This window comes from Natrix helvetica, assembly GCF_964273705.1.
Source record: "Natrix helvetica genome assembly, chromosome: 5".
Taxonomy (NCBI): Eukaryota; Metazoa; Chordata; class Lepidosauria; order Squamata; family Natricidae; genus Natrix; species Natrix helvetica.
In genome coordinates, this window is record NC_138551.1 from 83,826,609 (window position 1) to 83,841,783 (window position 15,175).

A 15,175-nucleotide genomic window follows, 5' to 3' on the forward strand; every position below is an offset into this window, starting at 1 on the left:
CTAATGCATTAGGAACATAGAGAAAGGAAAAAGAGGAGGAAATGAAGACAGGCTATCTTTTGGTTATTGCTTTCACCTGTTGGAAATGTTTCAAGAAATACACCTATGCATTCTATCAAGAAGATGACATGACATTAAGTTATACAGCAATACTTCAAAATCAACTTAATTCTGTTCAAACAATCATCTATTAGAAGATTGGTTACAAGAAAAAAGTACAAAATAGATTTATTTGATCAAGGGTAAAACACAAGTGGTCCTTGACTTCCAACTGGAATGGAGCACAAATTTCTGTCCTATGTCATAATGGTTGTAAGTAGAGGCACCTGCACAAATGACCTCATTTTATGACATTTTTTGCAATGGCCGTTAACCAAATGCAATGACCACAGTAAACACTGTGGTCATTAAGTGAACCCAATTCTCTGCAAACATCATAAATTGCAGTCACGTGACTAGGAGACACTGCAAATGGTCATAAATCTGGATTGGTTATTAAACACCCAAAATGCAATCACAGGACCACGAAGTAAGTGACAGCCTCAGAACTTTGAATCCAGGTTGTACATATCTTTTGGGAGGTTCATTTTAACTGCAAATGGTTGCCAAGCAACTGGTCATATGTCAAGGACTACCTGTAGTTCACAGTTTTATAAAAGATTGAAACCCCTTGGTAAACTTTTTGCTGAAAATGGTTTAAACAACGTGAGTGATTTTTGCTTTTTGCTAATTAAAAGGGGTTGAATATGGGAAGAGGGAAACATGAAATTTGAAAGGGAAGATGAGGGGAAATAAGATTGTTTGTAGCGGCTCTAAAAATAGCAAGGCATTTCTTTTTTCTAATATAGGTTTATTTTTTGTTTCCTTCACTCCTCTTTTTCTTATCTGGTTTGGTTCTGCAACCCAGAAAGACAGAAACAGACTTCAGAGGATAATTAGAACTGCAGAAAAGACAATTACTACCAACCTGCCTTCCTTTGAGGACCTGTACACTGCATGAGTCAAAAAGAGGGCTGTGAAAATATTTACAGACCCCTCGCATCCTGGACATAAATTGTTTCAACTCCTACCCTCAAAAAGACGCTATAGAGCACTGCACACCAAGACAACTAGACACAAGAACCGTTTTTTGCCCCAAACGCCATCACTCTGCTAAACAAATGATTCCTTCACCACTGTCAAACTGTTCACTAAGACTGCATTACTATTAGTCTTCTCATCGTTCCTATCACCCATCTCCTCCCACTTATGACTGCATGACTGTAACTTTGTTGTTTGTATCCCTACATTTATATTGATATTGTTTCCCGAGGGCATATTTGTACCCTATGAGTATCATTAAGTGTTGTACCTTATGATTCTAGACGAATGTATCTTGTCTTTTTATATACACTGAGAGCATATGCACAAAAGAAAAATTTCTTGTGTGTCCAATCGTACTTGGCCAATAAAGAATTCTATTATATTCTATCTTTTCTCTTAATTTTCTATTTTTCATGTTATCTTTATTCACGTAGAAAACCTTTAATAAAATGCACATGCATAAAGCCTAATAAACAATCATATAAAACAAAAAAATCAGATGTTAGAGAATACCCCAATACGACCAGGCATAAGCACATCAATTTTCACTGACACTCTCAAACCACTCCAAGTCTGACAAGATAAAAGTTAAATTGGAATCGGCTAATAATCAAATGGCCATTCGCGAAAGTGTCCTACGTATATGTTACCTTGTTTCTATGTATTTATTTAGCATGAATGCTTTTATGCTGCTCCGATCATATTGACTCTAATGACTCTAATCTCATGCCAGACTCTACATGCTATCACACACAATTTTGCACTATTATATGTGATGGAGTCATTTTGGTCTGATAGCAATAGAGAATCGGAAAATTGCTCGGACTAACCTGGAAATTGCAACAGAAAAGATGTGATATACTTTGTGCAATAATCTTTTTCAAAGGTACAGCGGAGTAAAATATGGCCAGCATTTTCTTTCATTCCTAGTCTACAGGGGCAGGTACAGTACATTCACTAGGTAGAGTATTTTAGAAACCCATCAAATCTTATTTCTCTAAGGTTCTCCTAGGTTTGGGGAGTAGAAGAGATGTAAAATAGTTGCAGACTATCCTGGGAGGAATGTAAACCATTTTCTACCTTCCTTTCCTTGTGAGCCTGTTACCTATTGATGAGCCATCATCCTGATTTGCATCCTTAATGAGGTTGTTTGGACCTGCTGATAACTCAAAAGAAAACTATTACAAAAAAAGTACAGAAATACGGATCGAAAATGAGTACAGAATGCATGTGACCAACCTGTGGGGAATAATTTATTCTTCAACCAGTTGTTGGCTATTGTCAGACCAAACGTTTGTTTTTATACCCTCTGAAGTTCAACCTTTAGTCTTAAGGCTGCATTTGAGTAATTGTGGAATTGCTTTACTAAATGTCGTTTACACCAATTCAAATAATTTGTCATTGGGGATTTATTTGAAAGACGGTAGTCCTGCATGCAGTGGTTACATTACAGAGTATTGGTCCTCGACAGAGAGAATTGTGTGTGTTGCCATCGCATGTTGAGGGCACTGGCGTTTATGAAAGATGCAATTGTTGTGGCCCACCAGCGGCCAGCAGAGCTGGAAAGGAACATGGGCCAGTCCTGGAGACCTGGGAAGGCTCGTACAAGGGCTCTGCATCGGAGGCAGAGATGAGGTCAAGGCCATCTGGCAGTTCTCAACTGTCTTTGGAGCTAGAGATCAATGAGGCAGAGGAAGAGCTGGAGCCTGTTTCCAGTGTGTGCATGCACAGAACTGCCAGAAGAAAAGAACAGCTAAAAAATCAGGGTTGACATGGGAGAAAAGCCACAGGTGGATGGTGAATGGCCCCTCCCATAGGAAATAAAAGAGGAACGAAAGGGGAGTGGGCTTTTGCAGGAAACAATTTGTTCGTTCATTCCTTAATTCATTTCAGGAGTGTGAAGATCTGTCTGTGAATCTCAAAGACTCTGTGCCAAGTCTTTCCTTGCACAGCACTGCATTTGGCAAATATTTACATGGCAGCTTTCCAAACTAGATAAGGTCTGTGGTCATAACTTCACCTTTGAAAGACTGTTTACCAGGCCTTTGCTGAATGTGAATGAGAGGAATTCACATACATTTAATAAAAGGGGTTTTGTCAGGACCAGGAATCTGCTTTGGGGAAACCTAGGACAGAATAGTAATATATTGTACCTGATCGTTTAAGAAGCAAGTTGAGTTTGTCCTCTCTTAGCTGGAAGGTATGATTTTATCTTCTGATCTGATTAAAACCAGCTCTGATCTATTATACGCATATAAAATGTGAAAAGCTTTGTTGCTTTCAATGAACTTTTTATATGTTTTTTAACTCCAGGGTTAGCAAAAAATGATGTTCACATAATGAGTATATATATATGTATTTGTGTTACAACCCCTGGTATGACTAAATATGGGAGGAAGGTCACTACTCCCTCTTTCTGTCCTTCGGCTCATCACAGAAGACCATGCAGGCTGAAAACCATATTTTTATTTTTAATGTTGTCTTTTTTTTTATATTTGTATTATATTTGTACTGATAAATAAATAAAGGGAAACTAGTATGGCTAGCTGATGAGAGCTAATTAGCTCGAAATAGATCTATCCTAGTCTCCCTTTATTTATTTATCAGTACAAATATAACACACACACACACACACACACACACACACACACACACACACACACACACACACACACACACATATATATATATATATATATATATATATATATATATATATATATATATATATATATATATATATGTTTTACATACATACATACATACATACATACATACATACATACATACATACATACAGTATGTGCTTTGGAAGGTGGCTTCCTGCAAGAAGCCTGCAGGTAACTTGAAAGTAAAAGTGCCAAAACCCAACGAAGAGAGAGGGTGTTCATAGCCTCAGCAGACAGCAGTGCTCATAGCCTCAGGGACCTGCAATGGACGCTAAACTCCACTTTCTTTTTTAAAAAAACAATTTTTATTTGTTTTTGAACAAGGACAAATAAACATTAAAAAAAAAAACATCTTCCATTACAAATTGTAGAAACTGTGTCAGTTGGTTACAGTATTTCCATGCATCTCTTCCATAGTCATCACCTGCTTTTCACATCAAATTGCATATTTTAAATTCATCTATATTCATGTATATCACAATTATTATATCTCAACCTTAATTTGACTATAATTGTTTTTAGGTCCTTTTATATATAATATTCAAAATCTAGAATAGGATTATATGATAACATTCCATTAAATAATCCTAAAATCATGAATCACAATACATAATTACAACATTTTCTAGATAAAGCTTTTAAACCTCCTCTCATGATCTCCTTATATTGTTTATATAAAATTTCACATTATCAAACTATTATATTTATATGTATTAGCATTATTAATCATTATTTAACTATAGCTATTGTCGCTTCATTTTATACATACTAGTAGTAAACTAAATTTAGCTTAATTTTTATTATACCTTTTCATTGCATCAACCTGTATCCCTCCAGCAATAGTACGGTCTTAAATCTCTTGCCATTTGTAGCATTAATGTTCTAGTTACTTTATTAATAAATCTTTTATAAACCTCCCTTGGCAACATGCTGTTCCTTCCGTATCTCAAAAAACCTTGAAACCCAACATCTGCTCTTTCCATCAGCTTATCTTTGGTTATCGCTAGTGCTTCAATCAAGATTTCTCTCCTTATCTCTATCAATTTTTCTCTCTTTTCTTCTTCTGTGCTTTGAAGTCCTAGGTAGAGTTCCAATCCATCCACCTCCCCTTTCCATATTCCACTCTTGCCATTGCCAACCACACTCACTTTATTGTCAGTATCCACAGTTTTCTTATCTCTTTGCTCATCTTTTGAACTCTGTCCTCCCTTTGGTAAACATCCTCAGTTTCTCCATCAGATTTTTCTGTTTTGTATTCCATATTCTCCAATCTCTTTTCAATTCTCTCTGTCACAAATAATAGATTTTGAATTTCAAACATAATCATTTCCAATGTTACAGTTTCTTTTTCCTGCTGAGCCATTCTTTCAATTTTACAGATACTGCCACTATAGGGTTCAAGCTATTTTAATAAACTTCAAACAGGTTCCTTTAGGTTCATTCATTTATTATCTTTCAAGTCAAAATGTTGTCTTCCCTCCAATAGCTAGTGATAGAACTTCCAAAACGCACCTGTATAAACAACTTGCGTTCTTTCTACTATCACTGTCAGTAAACAAGCTGAAAGAACCTTGAATCTCAAGTGATCCAAGAGAAAGAAGAAAAAACAATGTATCCAGCCTCCAGCCTTTAAGTGGCAGTGTAACTGCTTTTCCTCCTGTTGTTACAACCTTCTTTATAATCCTTCTTATTTTCTTCTTTATATTCCAAGCTTAAGAAAGAAAAAACAACCTTAAATGGAGATAAAAAACAATCTAATCAACCAAATCAAGCATTATTTAAAAAGAAGGAGAATTGTAATCCATAGATATAAGCAAAAGTGAAAAAAGAAGAAGAAATAATTAATCCATTCAGTTTAAAAAATAGGGAGCCCCTGCAAAAGTTCCATCCGTGAAAAAAAAAAGAAATTAGAAATTGGATAACACACTAAGTTCAATGTAGATCAATCTCACTGCCTACAGTCTTGTCTTCAATCTTAACTTTACTTAATTTTTTGTCTTGGGTAGTGTCTTCCTCTAATAATAAAATTTCCTCACCAATTCGACACACTTTCTCTTTCCGCTTTCTTCCCGTTCCGGAGCTGTCCCAACTTCAGCAGATTCATTAGCTGCATTTCTGTAGCTGGAAAAAAAAGCTATTCTTGGATCTTTCAGGGACTTTGCGGTGTCCCTGAGATCAGCAAGAGGTGCCATTCTCAATCACCATCTCTGCAGTATGGTTTAGATCCAAATGGACCATCCAGTGGCAGGAATTTGACCGCGATATCAGAACACCAAGATCGCACGTCGTGACGTTATACCATCGTGACGTCAGCTCTCTTCCCCCTAAACTCCACTTTCTAAACCACATTTGCATTATAAATATGGAAGAGATCTTTGGAGCAGCAAAACAATTAGATTGCTTGGTAAGTGTCCCTATAATCTATAGGGGCATGAATGGAAATGGAAATAAGTAAGCACAAGGATTTATAAATAATCTACCATAAAAAAGAAAAGTAAAGATGCGTATGCCAGTGGACCATATAATAATGCAGGCATTATATAATCCAGCATTTTTTTTAGTACAGGACCATGAGGTAAACTTCAGTAGTGATTCAGTGCCTTCCTAATTCACTGAACTATAAGAGGGAAGAGGAACTACAACACAAGCAAATTTTCAAAATCCAGTTGTTGCAGTACAGCCAATCTCAATAAAAGTAGTTTTAGCATCCCTGTGGAGTTCATTGGTCTGGCATGGTCTACCTAGTGGAGCTGACAATAACAATCTTTAAAATATAATAATAGTTCTTTACATCCTGGCTTTATATTGCTGGCATCTATAGGTGGGGCATGTTTAATGCAATGGAGATAAATCACCTTGATAATTAGTGATAAATGTTATGGAGATTAGAAAGGAGACTCTTTTGGATGGTCTTAACGTGGCAATTCAAACTATCCTCCAACCCATATATTCAAAAGTGTACAGTTCAGAAATTCAAAACTTTGCAAGCTTGGAAAAATATTGCTTTCCCAATAGAAAGAAAAAAGAAGTGCAGTAGAAATGACATCTCCTTCTCACAAAATAAACTCAGATTCTATGCAATGATGTGATACGCTGTCACAAAAGCTTACAGTATCTTCACAAACATGATTCATAAGGTCAGACTATCGTTATTCAAAAGCTGCAGGTATAACAATGCAAAGTAGCCAGTTCTCCATTCAGTCCTACACTGTGCATAATAACTTTGTTACAGTGATACAACATGCATGTCTGCCTACCTTCTTTGAAAGAAAATGAATACTGAAAGACAAGATTAATACATCAAGACATTTTTAGAAATAGCAAATGAAATCCAGCAGCTGTAAATATATACCAACGATATATGAAAAGAGCACAACATTGTATGGTAACTTAATCTTTTGACTAATTTAAATAGCCACATGGCACTTGTGTAAAAAGCTTTTGCTTTTCTCTTAAAACAAGACACTCATCTCTCCTTGTTTGCACGCATAAAAAATTCTGTTTCTCAGACACTCAACAAATTAGAAATTAAAATTAGGGGGGGAGGGGTTGTGTTGTTCTTACCGACAATCATATTAACATTACCCAGCAAATCCCATAAATGATGCAAATTTATCACTTCTTTTGCTCCACGAGATATAACTAGTTTTAGATTTTTAGTGACAGAAAAATAGGTTATACCTGAACATTAAGAAAAATTTCTTGATAGCAAGAGTAGCTCAGGAATGGAAGTCATCAAGCTTAAACAAGATAACTAGTATATGATGGAAAGCAGAGGTGGTATTCGGCAGGTTCTGACCAGTTCTGGAGAACCGGTAGCAGAAATTCTGAGTAGTTCGAACAACTGGTAAATACCACCTCTGACTGCCCCTGCCCCATCTATTCTCTGCCTCCCGAGTCCCAGTTGATTGGGAGGAAATGGGGATTTTGCAGTAACCTTCCCCTGGAGTGGGGAGGGAATGGAGATTTTACAGTATCCTCCCCCTGCCATGCCCACCAAGCCACACCCACCAAGCCACGTCATGCCCATCAAGCCACACCCACAGAACTGCTGGTAAAAAAATGTGAATCCCACTACTGGTGGAAAGACTCTAGCTTGAAAAGCCTAAATCAAGAGTCAGGTTGAAGAAGAAGCAGAAAGTCAAGGAGAGTTACAGTAGTAGGATCCAATCTGGGACACACATTCCAGTGAGACAGAAGTTCCCCTGAGGATGGGCTCTAGTACAAGTCTGAAAGCTCAGAAGATTAAACTTCTGGTCCTGGTGACCAACCCAGATTGGATCATGCAACGTTTTCCTGGAACAGGTACATTTGCTTTCATTCATTAGTGTTACACTAGCTCCATATCAATATCTTTGCTTCCTTTATAACAATGTTTATAGTGAGAGTAACCTCATTGTCCATCTTGAATGATATCATTGGTGACAGTCTACTATAGGATACCAACATCTCAACCTTATGATGCCCACACAGGATAAGTTTCCATCAACTATAAAGATACTAGATGGTCTTACAGTACTTCTTTCAACCCTAGATCAGAGGTGGTATTCAGCAGGTTCTGACCAGTTCCGGAGAACCAGTAGCAGAAATTTTGAGTATTTCAGAGAACTGGTAAATACCACCTCTGACCGGCCCTGCCGCCATCTATTCTCTGCCTTCCAAATCCTAGCTGATCGGGAGGAAATGGAGACTTTACAGAATTCTTCCCCTGAAATGGGAAGGGAATGGAGATTTTACAGTATCTTTCCCCTGGCACGCCCACCAAGCAATGCCAACAGAACCAGCAGTAAAAAAAAATGAATCCCACCACTGCCCTAGATTCAGTGATTATGCTCATAGTAAGATCCTTAACCTTAATTTCCCACTTTGTACGATGGTTTTTGATACAGAACGATGATGGAGTCTAAGATCTGGAATCAATATCCACAAATCTCTTGTACTTTCCTAAATGCATTTTTAATGGAGATCAGCTGTCTGAGTCATTCCTAAGACTCATATCTGTGCAATAATTGATCAGTGGCACAATAGTTCAATCATTAGATACTTTGGTTAGCTACATCTAACCAAGTGAAAATTGATAAGGACACAAAAAAGCATGAGCTGAAATTGTAGCACTTCAACCTCTTCTTTTATGTTGTAGCTTTTGCAGGCCTGTGCAATTTATGGGTCTTCAGAATGAAGATTTGAGTTTATGGAAAGTTATAAAACATTAAGCTTTCCTCTGTTATCTTATGCATGCTTACACAAATGCAGTATGTTCCAGTTCACTTAATGGGTTATGGGAAGGTGTTTTTTTTTTGTAAGCATGTATGTTGCCTCATACAATAATACATCTATTTTAAGAGAACATAATGCCCTTATCTGGTTGAGCAATGTCCTAGAGAGGGCTATCTAATGCCTGCAGTGAATTCTTTTCAGCACTTGTGTCAGGCCTGTAATTATATTCTTTTTTGGATCTTTGGCCTGCCACACTTTCTTATAATTTTCTATGCTGTTTCAATAGTGTAGTAGTTGGGAGGGGGGAATAGAAAGGAGTAGGATTGTAGAATGGATTGTTGACATTCTTTTGTAGAAGCCAAGGTCATCTTTTGTCTCAGCACCTCGACACCTGGCCGGAAGAAGATGGGTGTACATGCCAGCGTGGAAGATGATGATTGGAACTTGTGATGGATTTGTGGGTGTGGGGAGAGATCATGAACTTTCAACTGGTTGAACTTAGAGAATGTACTTCCAGAGTTGAAATTTTCCATAGCCGTGCTAAATTGCCTGCGGAATAAATTGGACCTTAAAGGATGTTTTGCCTTGGACAATGATTTATTTCTGCATGGTATTTAGAACCCTAACAACTTGTTTCATCTAAGGCAGGGGTGTCCAAACTTGGGAACTTTAAGACTTGTGGACTTCAACTCCCAGAATTCTGGGAGTTGAAGTCCACAAGTCTTATAGTTCCCAAGTTTGGACACCCCTGATCTAAGGCTAGCCATTCAATTCCATATCACAATAAAATATCACATCATTTATTTATGTGTTTGTTTGTTTGTCGATAATAAGTATGAACATAAACATGAACAAAGGAAGTAGATCAGTGGTGAAATTCAGTTTTTTTTACTACCAGTTCTGTGGGCATGGCTTGGTGGGCGCGGCAGGGGAAGGATACTGCAAAATCTCCATTCACACCCCATACCAGGGGGAAGGATATTACAAAATCTCCATTCCCACCCCACTCTTGGGCCAGCCAGAGGTCGTATTTGCCAGTTCTCCAAACTACTCAAAATTTTTGCTACCGGTTCTCCAGAACCTGTCAGAACAGAACCTGCTGAATTTCACCCCTGAAGTAGATGCAGATAAATGGGGACAGTAAGACAGGGACGGTAGGCACGGTGGTGTGTTTATGCACCCCCCTCTTTAAGGACCTCTTAGGAATGAGATGAGGTCCACGCTAGACAGTTTAAGGTTGAAGCTGTGAGGGTTTGAGGATGTAACAACCGAGTCAGGTAGAGCATTCCAGGCATTGACCACTCTGTTGCTGAAGTCGTATTTTCTGCAATCAAGTTTGGAGCGGTTTACCTTGAGTTTGTATTGATTGTTTGCCTGTTTATAAACACTGGCAATATATTTAGACATTATATTTAGACATTGACATATTGGCTTCTTTAATCTAGTATAGTATTGCCTAATAGTACTAACATTAAATTTAGTACTGATTCCTTAGTATCTCAGGTAGAGAATTTTTGTCTAACCCCTACATCTAGATGCTTTAAAAGCACCAATGATAGTCTCTAAAATTTTGATATTGAAAATGTATACCACCAAAAGTATATGTTTCATACCATATTTTATTTTAAATGCCAATTTCACGTCAGACAAAATCTTACAAAGGAGTGATGTGCTGTTTTTATGTCAGATAATACCGGAGCAGAAAGAGTTGTCTTAAAGTGACATATTAATGGAATAAATTAAAGGAAGTATAGAAATAATGGGTCTATCTGAAAAATAAATCAAGCATTTTCCAACTCTGAAGGTTGTCAGTAGCAGATTTTTTTAAAAAAAAAAAATACTGCAATCTTCAAATTGCCCCACAGGTCTCCAAGCACAAAGAGATCAGACCCTTAAAAATGCATTTAAGTTCATTCAAAGCTCTATAAAAAGCAGTTGTCTTCAAGTAAAACTCTAAGGTTGGATGGGTTTGCTGGCCATTTTTTAAATTAAATATTGATTTACTTGTTACAATTGTACTTGACATCTTTTTTCATGCTCCGATGAAAAGAAGAGTCATAAGGACAATAGTCTACTGTGGTTTTTTTCCCCCCAGTTCTGCATCGAACGAAAGTTCAGATAACTTTGTAATGGGGTCAATTGAACAAAGAATATGATTTCCCTTCCCCACTTCACCAGTATAGGACCACTGTCCTTATTAGCTATCTCCCAGACAAAGGTGGAAAATGGGAAACCTACATCTGTTGAATTTTTGAAGATCTGCATCTGGGAAAGCATGGGGATGTTGCCAAGAAAAACAATAACAAGCACTTTACAACCCTAGTGACAGTCTTGTATTATTGGGTCCAATGATTATAACATTCTTGTTATCAGTCCTTGTGCCTTAGTGATGAGTGATTACCGTTGTACCTACTGGAACCAATTTTATAGCATGCAGGCAAGTCAGTGCTGGAATAAAATAGAAAGAAAATTATACATGACATCTGTAAACCTGATGCATAAAGTACATCTTGATGTGCCAATTTTTATTTGTTGGTTGTTATGTTCGGCCTATAAACAACAAAGTGTTATAGATTGGAGTGATTGCTCCAACTAGGACTTGGCATAATACAAATGGTTTTAAGAATACTGCTAGTTCTCTTTGTCCATTTTCCGCAGAGGGGTTCAACTGCTTCAATCATCTAGTATCAATCATCGTAGCAAATGTCATCACAGATCATTACTTCTGATTGCATCCGTGTTTGGTTCCTATTTGCCTTCAGTGGTAAATATAAACCAACGTCCTACAGCAATTCATCATATGATGACTGCTATTGAGCTGTTTAAGTTAACTGACAACATCTTTTTCAGGTGAATAATGCAGAAAGATAGGTCATCCTTTATTAGGGCTGCCAAATCATAAACTTGCAAATATCACAACAACTGACAACAGTGGATGGAGGAGGTTGGTAGTTTTCAAAACTCTTTTGCCTTTGCATCCCTCTGCGGTCATCTGATGTAGCTTTGGGGAATCCCATCCTGTTTTGCAGCAAAGGGAGGATGGAGATTAACATAGAGCACCATTTGGGAGCCCACTGTAGAATTCTAATTGCAATCAGTTTTAACCAATAGGGCAGAGGTGTGAGGAATTCTGGGAACTGTAGTTAACAGCATAATAACAACTATAGGTTCTCCATGTTTGGAATAGAGGAAGTAAAAATAGCACTTAGCAATAGCAATAGCACTTAGACTATTATACCGCTTTACAGTGCTTTACCCCTCTGTAAGAGGTTTACAGAGTCAGCACCTTGTCCTCAATAATCTGGGTCTTCATTTTACTGACCTTGAAAGAATGAGTCAACCTTGAGCCTGATGAGATTTGAACTGCCAAATTGTAGGCAGCCAGCAGGCAGCCGAAGTAGCCTGCAATACTGCATTCTAACCACTGCCCCACTGTGGCTCAAAATCAAATACTTTGACTAATTCATTATGCTCTGTTTTCTTGGTCCCTAAAAGTCTTCAAAATGGTATGGATAGCTTATAATCAGTGACGTGCAGTCAGGTGAGGCAGGTGAGGCACAGCCTCACCACTCTCATCATGAAAAAAAAAGTAAAAGGAAAAAGCTGAGCTAGTTGCTGCCTCACCGTGGATGACTCTGCTTAACCTCACTGGTGCTCTCCCTCCCCAAGTGTAGTGACTTCCTCCCCAGGCCCCCATTCATTTCTCTCTCTCACACATACAGCTGGATAAAACTATATAAAAATCTAGCCCAGCTTCACTGATTACAAGTTTGAAAAGGCAACGTGGCTCCACCTGCAATCAACTCTGCTTAACCTCACTGGTGCTCTCCCTCCCCAAGTGTAGTGACTTCCTCCCCAGGCCCCCATTCATTTCTCTCTCACACACACACAGCTGGATAAAACTATATAAAAATCTAGCCCAGCTTCACTGATTACAAGTTTGAAAAGGCAAGTGGCTCCACCTGCAATCAACTCTGCTTAACCTCACTGGTGCTCTCCCTCCCCAAGTGTAGTGACTTCCTCCCCAGGCCCCCATTCATTTCTCTCTCTCACACACACAGCTGGATAAAACTATATAAAAATCTAGCCCAGCTTCACTGATTACAAGTATGAAAAGGCAAGTGGCTCCACCTGCAATCAAACTACACTTGGGGAGGGAGAGCACAAGCGAGCACTGAGGAGACCACAGGAGGAGGCAGGAAGCCAGGCAAAGAGCCATGCTGTAGTACACACACTTCCCCCCAGCCTCTTTCTTTTGGAAGGCTCAGCTCCCCTCTGGCTTCTCTGCCTCTCCTCTCACCCCAGCCTGCCAGCAGGAGGTGGTGGGTGGGCTTTATTGTGTTCCAGGCATTTCCCACCCAGACAGCAGGCTGCATTTGCAATGGTGGAGGTGTTTGGGAAAGGCAGCAGGGGAATGGGGGGGGGATGGCAGAGGAGCTGCTTTCAAGCCACTGGAAAAGATATCCAATCCAACTTTTGTGTGTGTGTGTGTGTTTGTTTGAGAGTGAGTGAGAGAGGGAAGGGGTAGGAGAGATAGTCCAATCCAACTTGTGTGTGTGTGTGTGTGTGTGTTTGAGAGAGGGGGAGGAAGGGAGAGAGGGAGGAAGGAGGGGAAGGAGAAGAAAAAGAAAAAGAAAGAAGGAGCAAAGGAGAAAAACAAATGCTGTCACTTTAAATTGGAACTGAGCATGCCTGGCTGTGGAATTCTGGGAGTTGAAGTCCACAAGTCTAAAAATATTTGAAACCCAGCACTGTGTCAGTGCCTCACCAGTCATAAACCTCACCGCACGTCACTGCTTATAATCTATCTTTCCTTAACAAATTTTCTCACACTGTATTCTTACAACCCTTTCTTGGCTATTTTTCTTCACATTTTAAAACTATCTTCTATAACAATGTGGATGTGCTTCTTCTGTTTTCCTATAATTAAAAAAAAGGTCTTTCTACTGTACTGATATTCTGATAATACAAAAGAAACATTCACAGGAAATGAAATTTTTCTTAGCCTTTTCCAAATGCCTTCCATTTTGCACATCCTGATGAAACATTGAAAAACGCTGCCATAAAATTTTATGGGTAGTTTTGGTCTCTATGTATTCTCCATCTTATCTTTGTGATTGTGGATATAGACTGACAAACTGAGATAAGCTGACCATAGTTACATCTGTGAATGGCAGGTGTCTCTCATGTTTGTTTGTTTGTTTGTTTGTCAACAAGTACAAGGAAACAAGTATGTAAACACATGAAAAAATGGCACAAATAAATGGATAAAAATAAGCAAAACATAGCCATAAACACATAGAAAGAGTACATATACATGGGGGTAGTAGGACAGGGACGGTAGGCAAGCTGGTGCGCTATGCACGCCCCACTAGGGACCTCTTAAGAAAGGCATAAGGTCCATGGTAGGCAGCTTAAGGTAAAAGGTATGGGGTTAGAGGAACTAACAACAGGATCAGGTAGGGTGTGCCACACATTTACTGCTCTATTGTTTTTCCTGCAATCAAGATTAGAACAGATTACAATTAGTTTGTATCTATTGATAGCCCTTGTGTTATTGCAGTTGAAGTAAAAGTAGTCATTAACAGTTAGACCGTTATGGCAGATTACCTTGTGCACTAAGCTCAGGTCGGAACATAGATGGTGTAACTCAAGGTTATCCAGGCCTAAAATTTCAAGCCTGGAGGAATGCGGAATTTTCTTACAAGCAGAGGAGTTGAGTACCCCTCTTGTAAAATATCTCTGGACCCTCTCTCATGTTTTAATGTGCGAAATGCAGTGGGGGTTCCAGGCAGGTGAGCAGTATTCAAGGATAAGTCTGGCAAAGATTTTGTATGCCCTAGTTAGCAGCATAGCATTATCAGAGAGAAAACTACGTAAAGGTTGACAACTCTGAAAGCCTTTTTGGCAATGTTGTAACAGTGAGCTCTGGGGCTTAAGTCTTTTGAAATGAGTACTCCTAGGTCAGTGGTGGGTGCCGGATCCCGGTGCAACCGGTATGGTGCAACGGGGCCGGGTGTCCACCACGTTAACGTATGTAGCGCGTGCATACACACAGGCAGAGCGCGCATGCATACCACCTGCGATGCTCCAGCTGCTTGGTGGAGCAATACGCAGGCACCTTACACTCTGTGCGCATGAGCGGAAGCCCCCAAAACCTCAAATACCAGTAAGGAGCGTGGGCTGGTGGGCCCTCCAGAGCACCG